General features: G+C 46.8%; 1 long non-coding RNA gene across 1 annotated transcript in view; it reads left to right on the top strand.

The window, feature by feature from the left end:
* Nucleotides 1-556: 556 nt before the first annotated feature.
* LOC107973510 (uncharacterized) overlaps nt 557-10,200 on the top strand; it is a 47,893-nt gene continuing 38,249 nt past the window's right edge. The window contains exons 1-2 of the long non-coding RNA XR_008546445.2: nt 557-951; nt 4,488-4,674. This is a non-coding gene — a long non-coding RNA (uncharacterized LOC107973510). The remainder of the gene's footprint in view (nt 952-4,487; nt 4,675-10,200) is intronic.

Raw genomic sequence — 10,200 nt, 5'->3', positions numbered from 1 at the left:
TTTCTCATTAAAAATATTAATAGAATTTTTTAGTGAAAGCCCAAATAATGTAGCTTAGAAAAAAAAATTAAAGCCTGGTTCAACTTATTAGAAGTGTGGTAACTCATCACTTCTTTCACACACAGCATTCTCCCTCCCCTATCTCAGCCTGGTTTTCAGCATAGGACGATTTTCCTAAAGGAACCCTTGAGTGGTGAAGACAACTGTTCAAATGGAGTTCCCCTAACCCAAGCAGGGCACACCCACACCCAAGGCCCTTCGACCCTCCTCTCTCCCCATCCCTTAAATTTAGAGGAATGGCTGGAAATGAATTAAGGATGCTGGTTATATTAGTCTGTTCTTGCATTGCTATAAAGCACTGCCTGAGACTAGGTAATTTATAAGAAAAGAGGTTTAATTGACTCACAGTTCTACAGGCTGTACAGGAAGCATGGCTGGGGAGGCCTCAGGAAACTTAAAATCACGGAGGAAAGCGAAGCGGAAGCAGACACATCTTTACCCAGCAAAGCAGGCGACAGAGCGTGAAGGGGGAAGTGCTACACGCTTTTAAACCACCAGATCCCGCGAGAACTCACTGTCACCAGAACAGCAAGGAGGAAGTCCGTCCCCATGATCCAATCACCTCCCACGAGGCCTCTTCTCCAGCATTGAGGATTACAATTTGACATGAGATTTGGGTGGGAATACGGAGCCGAACCATATCACTACTGGTCATTGTGGTGTCTCTAAAAGGCCAGGAACCAGTTTGAGGACCACCCACTGGGAGGAGAGCTCTGAACCAACACCTGTGAATAACGATTGTAGCCTTTGCCCGTGCTGTACACATGCGTAGTGCTTTCCCACACCTGGGTTCTTTCAACCTCGTTAACCTAGGCAATAATTATTATTTTCATCTTACAGCTGAGGAAACGGAGGCTCAAATGCTCGTCAGTTTCCCAGGGACGTGGGCTGGTAAGTAGCAAAGCTTGGAGTTGGACCCAGTTGATCCACCCTCTACTTATTTTTGAGGGGTAAGAGATATGTGTAAAGGGGGTGATAGATTTCATATGTGTATGGGCCCCTTAGGGGGCCTGTGTGAAGAGCCCAGGGAAGGCTAAGGTGGGTGGCTAGACCAGTTCTGCTAAGGAGAGCCAGAGTTTCAAAGAAAGGGAAATGTTTTAGATGCCTCTAAAACATGTTCCTAAATTCAGCCGCCCATCAGCAGCATCCAGAGAGGTTAAACGAAAAACAAACAAACAAACAATGGCTAATTCCTGGGCTCCTCCTCAAACCCTATCAAATTAGTATTGTGAAGAAAATAGAATCCACCTGAATTTTTTCCAACAGCTTTCCTGAAGCCAAATGGAGACTTCTAGAGGGCTGGTGGGATAGGTCTGGGAGCTAGGGACGGCTCCAGGTGGTGTCTTTGCACCTCTCTCCCCTAGGGAAGGGGAATGTGAGGCCTTCAGGATGGAAGGTAAGGATTCTGCCTGCTACTCTAGGCACCTAGCTGGGTGTCTTTGCACCTCTATTTCCTAGGGAAGCAGGGTTTGAGGCCTTCTGGATAGGAGGGAAGGGTTCTCTGCCTGCTACTCTGGGCACCTAGCTGGGTGTCTTTGCACCTCTATCTCCTAGGGAAGGGGGGTTTGAAGCCTTCTGGATGGAAGGGAAGGGTTCTCTGCCTGCTACTCTGGGCACCTAGCTGGGTGTCTTTGCACCTCTATCTCCTAGGGAAGGGGGGTTTGAAGCCTTCTGGATGGAAGGGAAGGGTTCTGCCTACTACTCTGGGCACCTAACTGGGTGGTCTTTGCACCTCTATCCACTGGGGGAGGGGGTTTGAGGCCTTCTGGATGGAAGGCAAGGGTTCTGCCAGCTACTCTGGGCACCTAGCTGGGTGTCTTTGCACCTCTATTCCTATGGAAGGGGGGTTTGAGGCCTTCTGGATGGAAGGCAAGGGTTCTGCCAGCTACTCTGGGCACCTAGCTGGGTGTCTTTGCACCTCTATTCCCTAGGGAAGGGGGGGTTTGAGGCCTTCTGGATGGAAGGGAAGGGTTCTGCCTACTACTCTGGGCACCTAGCTGGGTGGTCTTTGCACCTCTATCCACTGGGGAAAGGGGGTTTCAGGCATTCTGGATGGAAGGCAAAGGTTCTGCTTGCTACTCTGGGCACCTAGCTGGGTCCAGAGAGCAGGGTGGCATTGACAGAGCAAGAGCCTCCCAGTGATATGATCTGAGCCACACCGTCTTGTTTACTGCCATCTGCCTGAAGACTGTGCTTAAGGAACAATTTCTTTGTCAAAACACATGACAGAGAGCCTGCTTTGGCCCCAGGCTTCTGTTTCATAACTCTTTTTTATTGGAGCAGAAAGAAGCAGCACATTATTGTTCTCTTGCTCCGCATTTTCTCATGGATCAAGAAAGCAACAAGCACTTTGTGCAAATAGAAAAGCCTGCTTTGTTGTCTGAAGACAAGGAGGTGAGGTTGTAAGAAGCAGAGCTTTCACAGATCATAAAAGGGACACTCCACACAAAGCAGGCTTGAGGCTGACTGGCAGGAGGACCTGGGAATGAGTGCAAATAAATCATTTGCACTTATTCACTGGCTTCATCAAGGTTTTACATGTTTCACTAGTAAAAGCAATCTTGGCAGGTGTGTGTCAAAGGCTCTCTGGCAGAGCTGTTTCTCCTAGAAGGATCATTCTAGGCTGATGTTATGCAATAATGGTGTTTCTGAAAAATGGAGTCAGTTGATCATGTTGTTGAGGGCACTGTTTTAAGAAACCTTGGTACTAAGAATATGATAATTAGCAGTAAGCTTTCCTGTATGTCACCTGCTCCTCCGTGTGACCTCTGAGGAGACAAGGTACTGTTGCTATCCTCAGTCATAGACGATGCAACCACGGCTCAGGGACCATGAGCTCCCTTCCCTCAGCTCACACAGAAGACCCAGGTTCAATTCCTGATGTGTGTGTGTTCATTTTCCTTTATTCTGGTGATGTCATAAATCATTCAGTAATGTAAGTATCTCCCTTCAAACGTTGGAAGTTTTGAAGGTTGGATTTTCCTCAAGCAGAGTGCAAAAGTCAGTTCTTCTGATAAGAAGTCAATTCAGGAGAAGGATACCCCATTCTCTGTGATTATTACACATTGCATGTCTGTATCAAAGCATCGTATGTGGGGAGGACGGGGTACGGTGGGAAGAGCATTAGGGAAAAGAGCTAATGCTTGCTGGGCTTAACACCTAGGTGATGGGTTGATAGGTACAGCAAACCACTGTGGCACACATTTACCTATGTAACAAACCTGCACATCCTGCACATGTACCCTGGAACTTAAAAAAATAATAAACACAAAAAACTCATGCATCCCATAAATATATACACTTACCATGCACCCACAAAAAATTAAAAAAAAATTAAAAGCCAATTTAACTGATAAGTTGCCACAACCTAATAAGATGTGTACATAACTTTGAGAAACATCCCTCATTAAAAGAGTTAACTTTTTTTCCAACATTATAAAAGGGAATAAACAATTAGAAATTTTCTTGTAAGCTACATGTCTTCTCTCCCCACCTTTAGATAAATGCTTTTTCTAGAACAGTGATTCTCAAATTTTTAGTGAGCATTGGAACCACCTGGAGGGCTTGTTAAAACAGATTGCTGGGCCCCACCCCTAGGGATTCTGATTCAACAGGTCTAGGGTGGAGCTGGAAAATTTGCATTTCTAATACATTTCCAGGTGATGCTGATGTTGCTGGTATAGGAACCTCACTTAAGAAGCACAGTTTAGTGTTCTTCGTGTGCCTACAGAGACTTGTATATCTCTGTATCTCTACATGTATACACAACAGATTATTAAAAATGAACCCATTCTTTACTAATAATTTTGAAATTTGTTTTCATTTAACAAAATATCCTAGGTAACATTTCTTTGCTGATTTCCTACATCATATCCTAGATTAGGGATTTCTATCATTCTTTTTAATGGCTGCATAGAATTCCATTGTATTTTTGCACCATTTATTTAACCAGTCTCTATTGTTGGAAGTTTAGATTTTTTCCATTTTTTTCCCCATTACAAACAATGCTGCAACCCTTTTGCTTATATCTTACACGCTTGTGCTAATATTTCTGAAGGATAAATTCACAAAAGTGGAATAGATGGGTGATAATGTATACATGTCTGCATGTAAAATGTATAATGTATACATGTATATATACATGTATAATGTATACATGTATATATAATGTATAATGTATACATGTATACATGTAAAATTGTATAGAACTATCAAGTTCTCCCTCCCCCCATAAAGTTTGTTCCAATATTCCTACCAATAGTTTGAAAAACCCCTAACTACCACTGGATATTAAGAATCTTTTTTTTTAAATCTATGCTGATCTGATGGGTGAAAAATGTTATATTGTTATTTTAATTTGCATGTCTTTAATTATTAGTGAAGTTGAGTATATGTTATTGACCACTTATAATAATATTTCTTCTTAGGTGATATACCTGCTCATATCCACTGCTTGTTTTTAGAGAAGAGGCATCCAGAATGGCAGAAAGATGCATGGCAATGTCCTCATTGTGTCAGGTGTGGCTTGGGTCCCTGTACCCTACTGAAGAAATTTGAAGGTGCCACAGAAGAGAACCCAAAACAAGCCACAGAAATGAGCCAAAGTAATTAAAGGTGAGGGTATAGAAAAGTGAAATGAATAAAGATTGTTTAGGCCAGAGAATAGAAGACTAAGGGGGAGGGGAAAGAACGTAAACCTTACAATTCTGAATGATTAGTGTCATGGTTTGTGTGGCTATAACAGAATGCTATAGACTGGGTGATTTATTAATATAATAAAGAGAAATTTATTGGCTAATAGTTCTGGAGGCTGGAAAGTCCAAGGTCAAGATGCTGGCAGATTTGGTGTGTGGTGAGGGCCTGGTCTCTGCTGTTATGCCCAGACCGTTAGTTCCCCAAAGAAGACCACCAGAGTCCAGAGTCAAAGCCAAGCGGCAAGGATCTTTACTACAAGTTCGAACCTGGTCCCTCCATTCCACAGCATACAAGAGGGCCCTGAACAACGCGAGTGTTTGCTTTTTATAGCCTGAAAGTTACAGGGGAACAAAGGAATTCTTTTGGTTCCCGCTCTTTCAGTAAAACTTTGAACAGCTGTCTCCTTATCGGAGACTTTCCTGGTGGTGTTTGTACCGGGCTCAGGAAGTTTGAGAGATATATGGCGATATGTGGTGGGATGGGAGGATGGGATGTGTTTGTACTGGGCTTGTTTGTTTTGAGCCCGGGGCTGAGGAATGTGCCCGGCTCCTTTCATTCCCCCCCTTTCTTTTCAGGTATTTTTAGAGCCAATCTTGGGTCTTATAAGTCTGATTCTGTTTCAGCGTTTACAGGTTGGTATTGGGCTCTGAGGACCATGAGTTGTACAGTGTCAAACCTTTCTCTAACGAACCGCAAAATTCTGTTAACAACACAAGGTCCTACGGTAAGCAGAAATAGTAGACTCAGCAGGGGTCCAAGGAAGGGGGCTAACAGAGAAAACATAGATGAGTTCCACCATTGGTCTGCAGCTGAAGCAAACTGCCGTGTTCTTACTTCTGTGCTTAACTTGCATAACTGTTGGACCCGGTCTTCCACAAGCCCTGATTCATTTATGTAGAAACAACAGTCTTCCTTTAGAAACATACACGTACCCCCTTTTTCAGTAGTGAGTAGGTCTAAGGCCCTCCGGTTCTGCAAGGTTACCTGTGCTAGGGACGTGAGCTGCCGCTGGAGGGAGGCAAGGGACTCAGCTGACTCCTCCATAGCAATGGCAAATTGTTGGTACAGCTTATTACTTTTTATGAGGGTGTGACCTAGGGCTCCCCCAGCCAGTCCGGCCGCCATGAAGGATGCGGTGAGGGAGATTCCTGCAATGAGGGGGAGAAATATGGCTCGTGCAGGTGTCGGTCTAGGGTCTGGGTGAATAACAGCACTAGTCCAGTTATCGGTATACCCTAGGAACTCGCCGGCAGTAAGTAGAGTTGGTAACAGAGGGGCTTGATAGGTTTTTAGATAATGTTCCATTACACCAGAAGAATATGCCTGACGGAGCCCTTAAGGTGATATTAGGGGGCGTTGCAGTGATGCTGCAGAGGCTGGAATTAGTTCCTGAGAAACAGTAGGGAAACTTTTCTTGACTGGGGTTTAGGTATAGTGGCACGTTAGGGATAGGGGCATATGAGAGGTTTCGGTGGTTGTTAGCTTGGGCAGAGGTGGAGGATCCCCATGGCAGGGGGACAGTGGTTAGCGGTGGACGCCCTAGAGTGGCACACAGAAAACAGCCAGACAGGCTGTGAAGTCCTGTAAGGTTAGCAAGTTCTAATCCTTCTTGCAATAATTTTAACCAGGAAAAAGGACGTAAATCTTGTGTCAGGCGGTTTTCTTGTCGCTGGATATTTCCATGGACCAGGGGCCGTACCTGCACTAGACCCTGCCACAGATAGAGGTGACTGCTAGGCCATGTGGAGGCGGAGGAGTAGTATACAGCCCCGTGTTGAGGCGTGGTCTAGCGGGAGTTCCAGGGGTCTCTAACTATCCATGTATATGAAAGGTCTCTATCTCGTCTGCAATGGAAGGGCCATCTGGGATCTATCTGTTCTTTCCACCCCACCATTGGTATTTATGGATGTTACAATAGTTATAAGGGCAGCCGGCACTTTGGTGCCACCAATAGTGCTTACAATTGTATTTAGTCTGATCATACTCGAAGCATATTATTGGTGCCACTGGTTTGGCTATTGGGAAATCGGTAAAATTTAGTAAAATTGGGCTATTGCACCCTGAGGAGGGGCAATCTGCTCTGGCCACTAATTTCCCGGGCTTATGAGGTTGCCCAGGGTGGGTTTGGTTTTCATAAAGCCAGAATCTCCAGACAAAGGGATTAGGAGCTGGCTTTATGTTTTCCCCAGCGGCCACTAGGGCGACTAATGTTAGAGTTAGACTACCTAACTGCATGTTTGCAGTGAGCTATGCTGCCGGTGCAGGGTGAGTTTTAAGGGGTTGTTCTTAGCTCTGTCCACAGTCCACGTGTCCGGTGCTTCAGCCGCTGCCGTGATTGGCCCCAGAAGGTCGGAGGTTGGGTCCACTGGCTTGACGTGGGTGTAGTGGATCCATGATGCAATGCCTTCTACCTTCAGGGTGGTGGGTGTGGTCAGGAGTACTTGGAGTGGTCCTTTCCACCTGGGCTCTAGGGTCTCTTGTCGGTGTCGCTTAACCAGGACCCAGTCTCCCGGCTGGTACGGATGGGGTGTCGGTGGGGGACTGGTCTCATATAGCTCTTTCAGCTTGGGCCAGATTTCTTGGTGAATTTTCTGTAAGGCTTGTAGGGAAAATAAGAATTCAGAGACATTTTCTGTTTCAGACTTAAGCAGATCATCTTTTAAGCTAGGAACCAGGGGTGGAGGTCTGCCATACATGATTTCATAAGGGGTAAGGCCCAGTTTGTAAGGGGTATTACGGGCCCGGAACAGAGCATAGGGGAGAAGGACTACCCAATTAGCGCCAGTCTCTATAGTCAATTTAGTTAAGGTCTCTTTTAAGGTCCGATTCATCCTTTCTACCTGTCCTGAACTCTGGGGCCTGTAAGCGCAATGTAGTTTCCAATTTGCCCCAAGGATGGAAGCCAAATCCTGACTTACCTTAGTGACGAAAGCGGGCCCATTATCTGACCCTAGCTGGACGGGGAAGCCATACCTGGGAAGGATATCTTCCAGAATTTTCTTTGCTACGACCCGAGCAGTTTCTCTTTTGGTTGGGAATGCTTCAGTCCACCCTGAAAAAGTGTCTACAAAGACAAGTAAGTACCGGTACCCGTACTTTCCTGGCTTTATTTCAGTAAAATCTACTTCCCAGTAGATACTGGGCCTGGTTCCCCTGAGCCTTGTTCCTGTTGCAGCTTGAGATTGGGGGTATGCGTTGTTAAGCTGGCAGACTTTGCAACTTGTCACGATACTGCTGGCCGTCTCAGCTATATGTCTGATTTTGAGCTTGGAGCATCTGATCAGGTCTATCATCCGCCGGGCCCCCAGGTGGGTGGTTCGGTGGATGTGTTCTAACACCTGTTGTCCTAATTTTTCTGGTAGGATGGTTTGGTCATTAGTATCAGTCCACCACCCATTCTGGATTTGTTTCAGGGGAAGTTTGTCAATCCACTGGAGATCTTGTTGTGAATATTCAGGGAAATATGGCAAGTCCCGGGGGCCCGGGTCAGGGAGCTGGAGCGCAAGGAGTTGGCTGGGAGCCTTCGCCACATTCCTTGCAGTTTGGTCTGCCAGAAAGTTGCCTTGAGCAGTTGGAGTAGTTAGTTTCTGATGCCCTGGGCAATGTACAATGGCTAATTTTTCTGGCCTCCATAGGGCTGTTAGCAGGGCTAGGATCTCTTGCTTGTTTTTTATCTCTTTTCCTTTAGCCGTCAGTAACCCTCGCTCCCTGTAAATGGCCCCATGTATATGTGCCGTTGCAAAAGCATATCGGCTGTCTGTATATACTGTCAGCTTTTTCCCCGCCCCTAAGGTAAGAGCTTGGGTGAGTGCTATCAGTTCGGCCTTCTGGGCCGATGTCCCCGGGGGCAGGGGTTCTGCCCAGATTACCTCAGTCTCTGAAGTTACTGCCGCTCCAGCGTACCTCTGGCCTTGATGCATGAAGCTGCTCCCATCAGTGAACCAGACGAGGTCGACGTCAGGAAGTGGGCAGTCCTGCAGGTCTTCTCGAACTCCGTGCACCTGAGCTAGTATCTTGGTGCAGTCATGGAGTGGGGCGTCCAGGCCTGGGTTGGGCAGCAGCGAGGCAGGGTTTAAGGTCGTTGGGGGCAGGAAAATTATCCTGAGAGGATTTAGTAGTAGTCCTTGGTAGTGGGTGAGCCGGGCGTTACTCATCCATCGATTAGGTGGCTGTTTGAGTACACCTTCGATGGCATGTGGAGTAACGACCTGCAATTCTTGCCCCATGACAAGTTTATCAGCATCTTGCACCATCAGAGCCGTGGCCGCAATTATTCGGAGACAAGGGGGCCACCCGGCAGCCACTGGGTCTAACTTCTTTGATAAGTAGGCAACTGGCCTCCGCCAGGGGCCTAAGTTCTGAGTTATTACCGCCTTGGCTACACCCTTATTCTCATCCACGTATAAGTGGAAGGGCTTGGTAACATCAGGTAGTCCCAGTGCAGGCGCGGAGAGTAGGGCGGTTTTAATCTGTTGGAAGGCCAACTTGGCTTCGTCTGTCCAATTAAATGGCTGTTGCCCCCGTGTTGCCTGATACAAGGGTTTAGCTAGTTCTGCGAACCCAGGTATCCATAGTCTGCAAAATCCCGCTGACCCCAGGAATTCTCTCACTTGTCGGGTGGATTGTGGCCTGGGGATCTGCAGAACAGTTTGTTTCCGGGCGTCTGTTAGCCAGCGCTGCCCTCCCTTAAGCAGGTACCCTAGATATGTTACCTCTGGCTTACAGATTTGAGCTTTCTTTGCCGAGACTCGGTAGCCTAGATTCCCCAGAGCTTGTAAGAGACCCTTGGTCCCTTGGATGCAAGCTTCTTGGGTCTCAGCAGCAATTAGGAGGTCATCAACGTACTGTAGTAAAATTATTTCAGGGTGTTTACGTCGGTACTCACCCAGGTCTTCATGGAGGGCCTCATCGAACAGGGTAGGAGAGTTTTTGAATCCCTGCGGCAGCCTGGTCCATGTCAGTTGGCCACTTATGCCCCTATCAGGGTCATTCCACTCGAAGGCGAAGAGCTTTTGGCTCTGAGGGGCTAAAGGCAAACTGAAGAAAGCATCTTTCAAATCTAAAACAGTGTACCATTGATGTTTAGGGTTTAAGGTACTTAGGAGGGTATATGGGTTAGGCACAGTTGGATGTATGTCCACAACCCTCTTGTTGATTTCTCTTAAGTCTTGTACAGGTCTGTATTCTCCACTATTAGGTTTTTGTACCAGCAACAATGGAGTATTCCAAGGTGAGTGACATGGGTGAAGGACCCCTTGGTCAAGGAGCCGGCGGATATGCGGGGCAATCCCTTTCTTGGCCTCTAGGGGTATCGGGTATTGGCGTACCCGCACGGGGTCTGTCCCAGGCTTAAGTTTAATAAATAAGGCAGGACGGTGTTTTGCTAGACCTAAGCCCCCCGTTTCTGCCCAAGCTTCTGGATATTGCTGGAGCCAGGTTGCTATG

This window comes from Pan troglodytes, chromosome 12 (assembly GCF_028858775.2).
Source record: "Pan troglodytes isolate AG18354 chromosome 12, NHGRI_mPanTro3-v2.0_pri, whole genome shotgun sequence".
Taxonomy (NCBI): domain Eukaryota; kingdom Metazoa; phylum Chordata; class Mammalia; order Primates; family Hominidae; genus Pan; species Pan troglodytes.
This window is presented reverse-complemented; position numbering and strand designations above follow the sequence as displayed.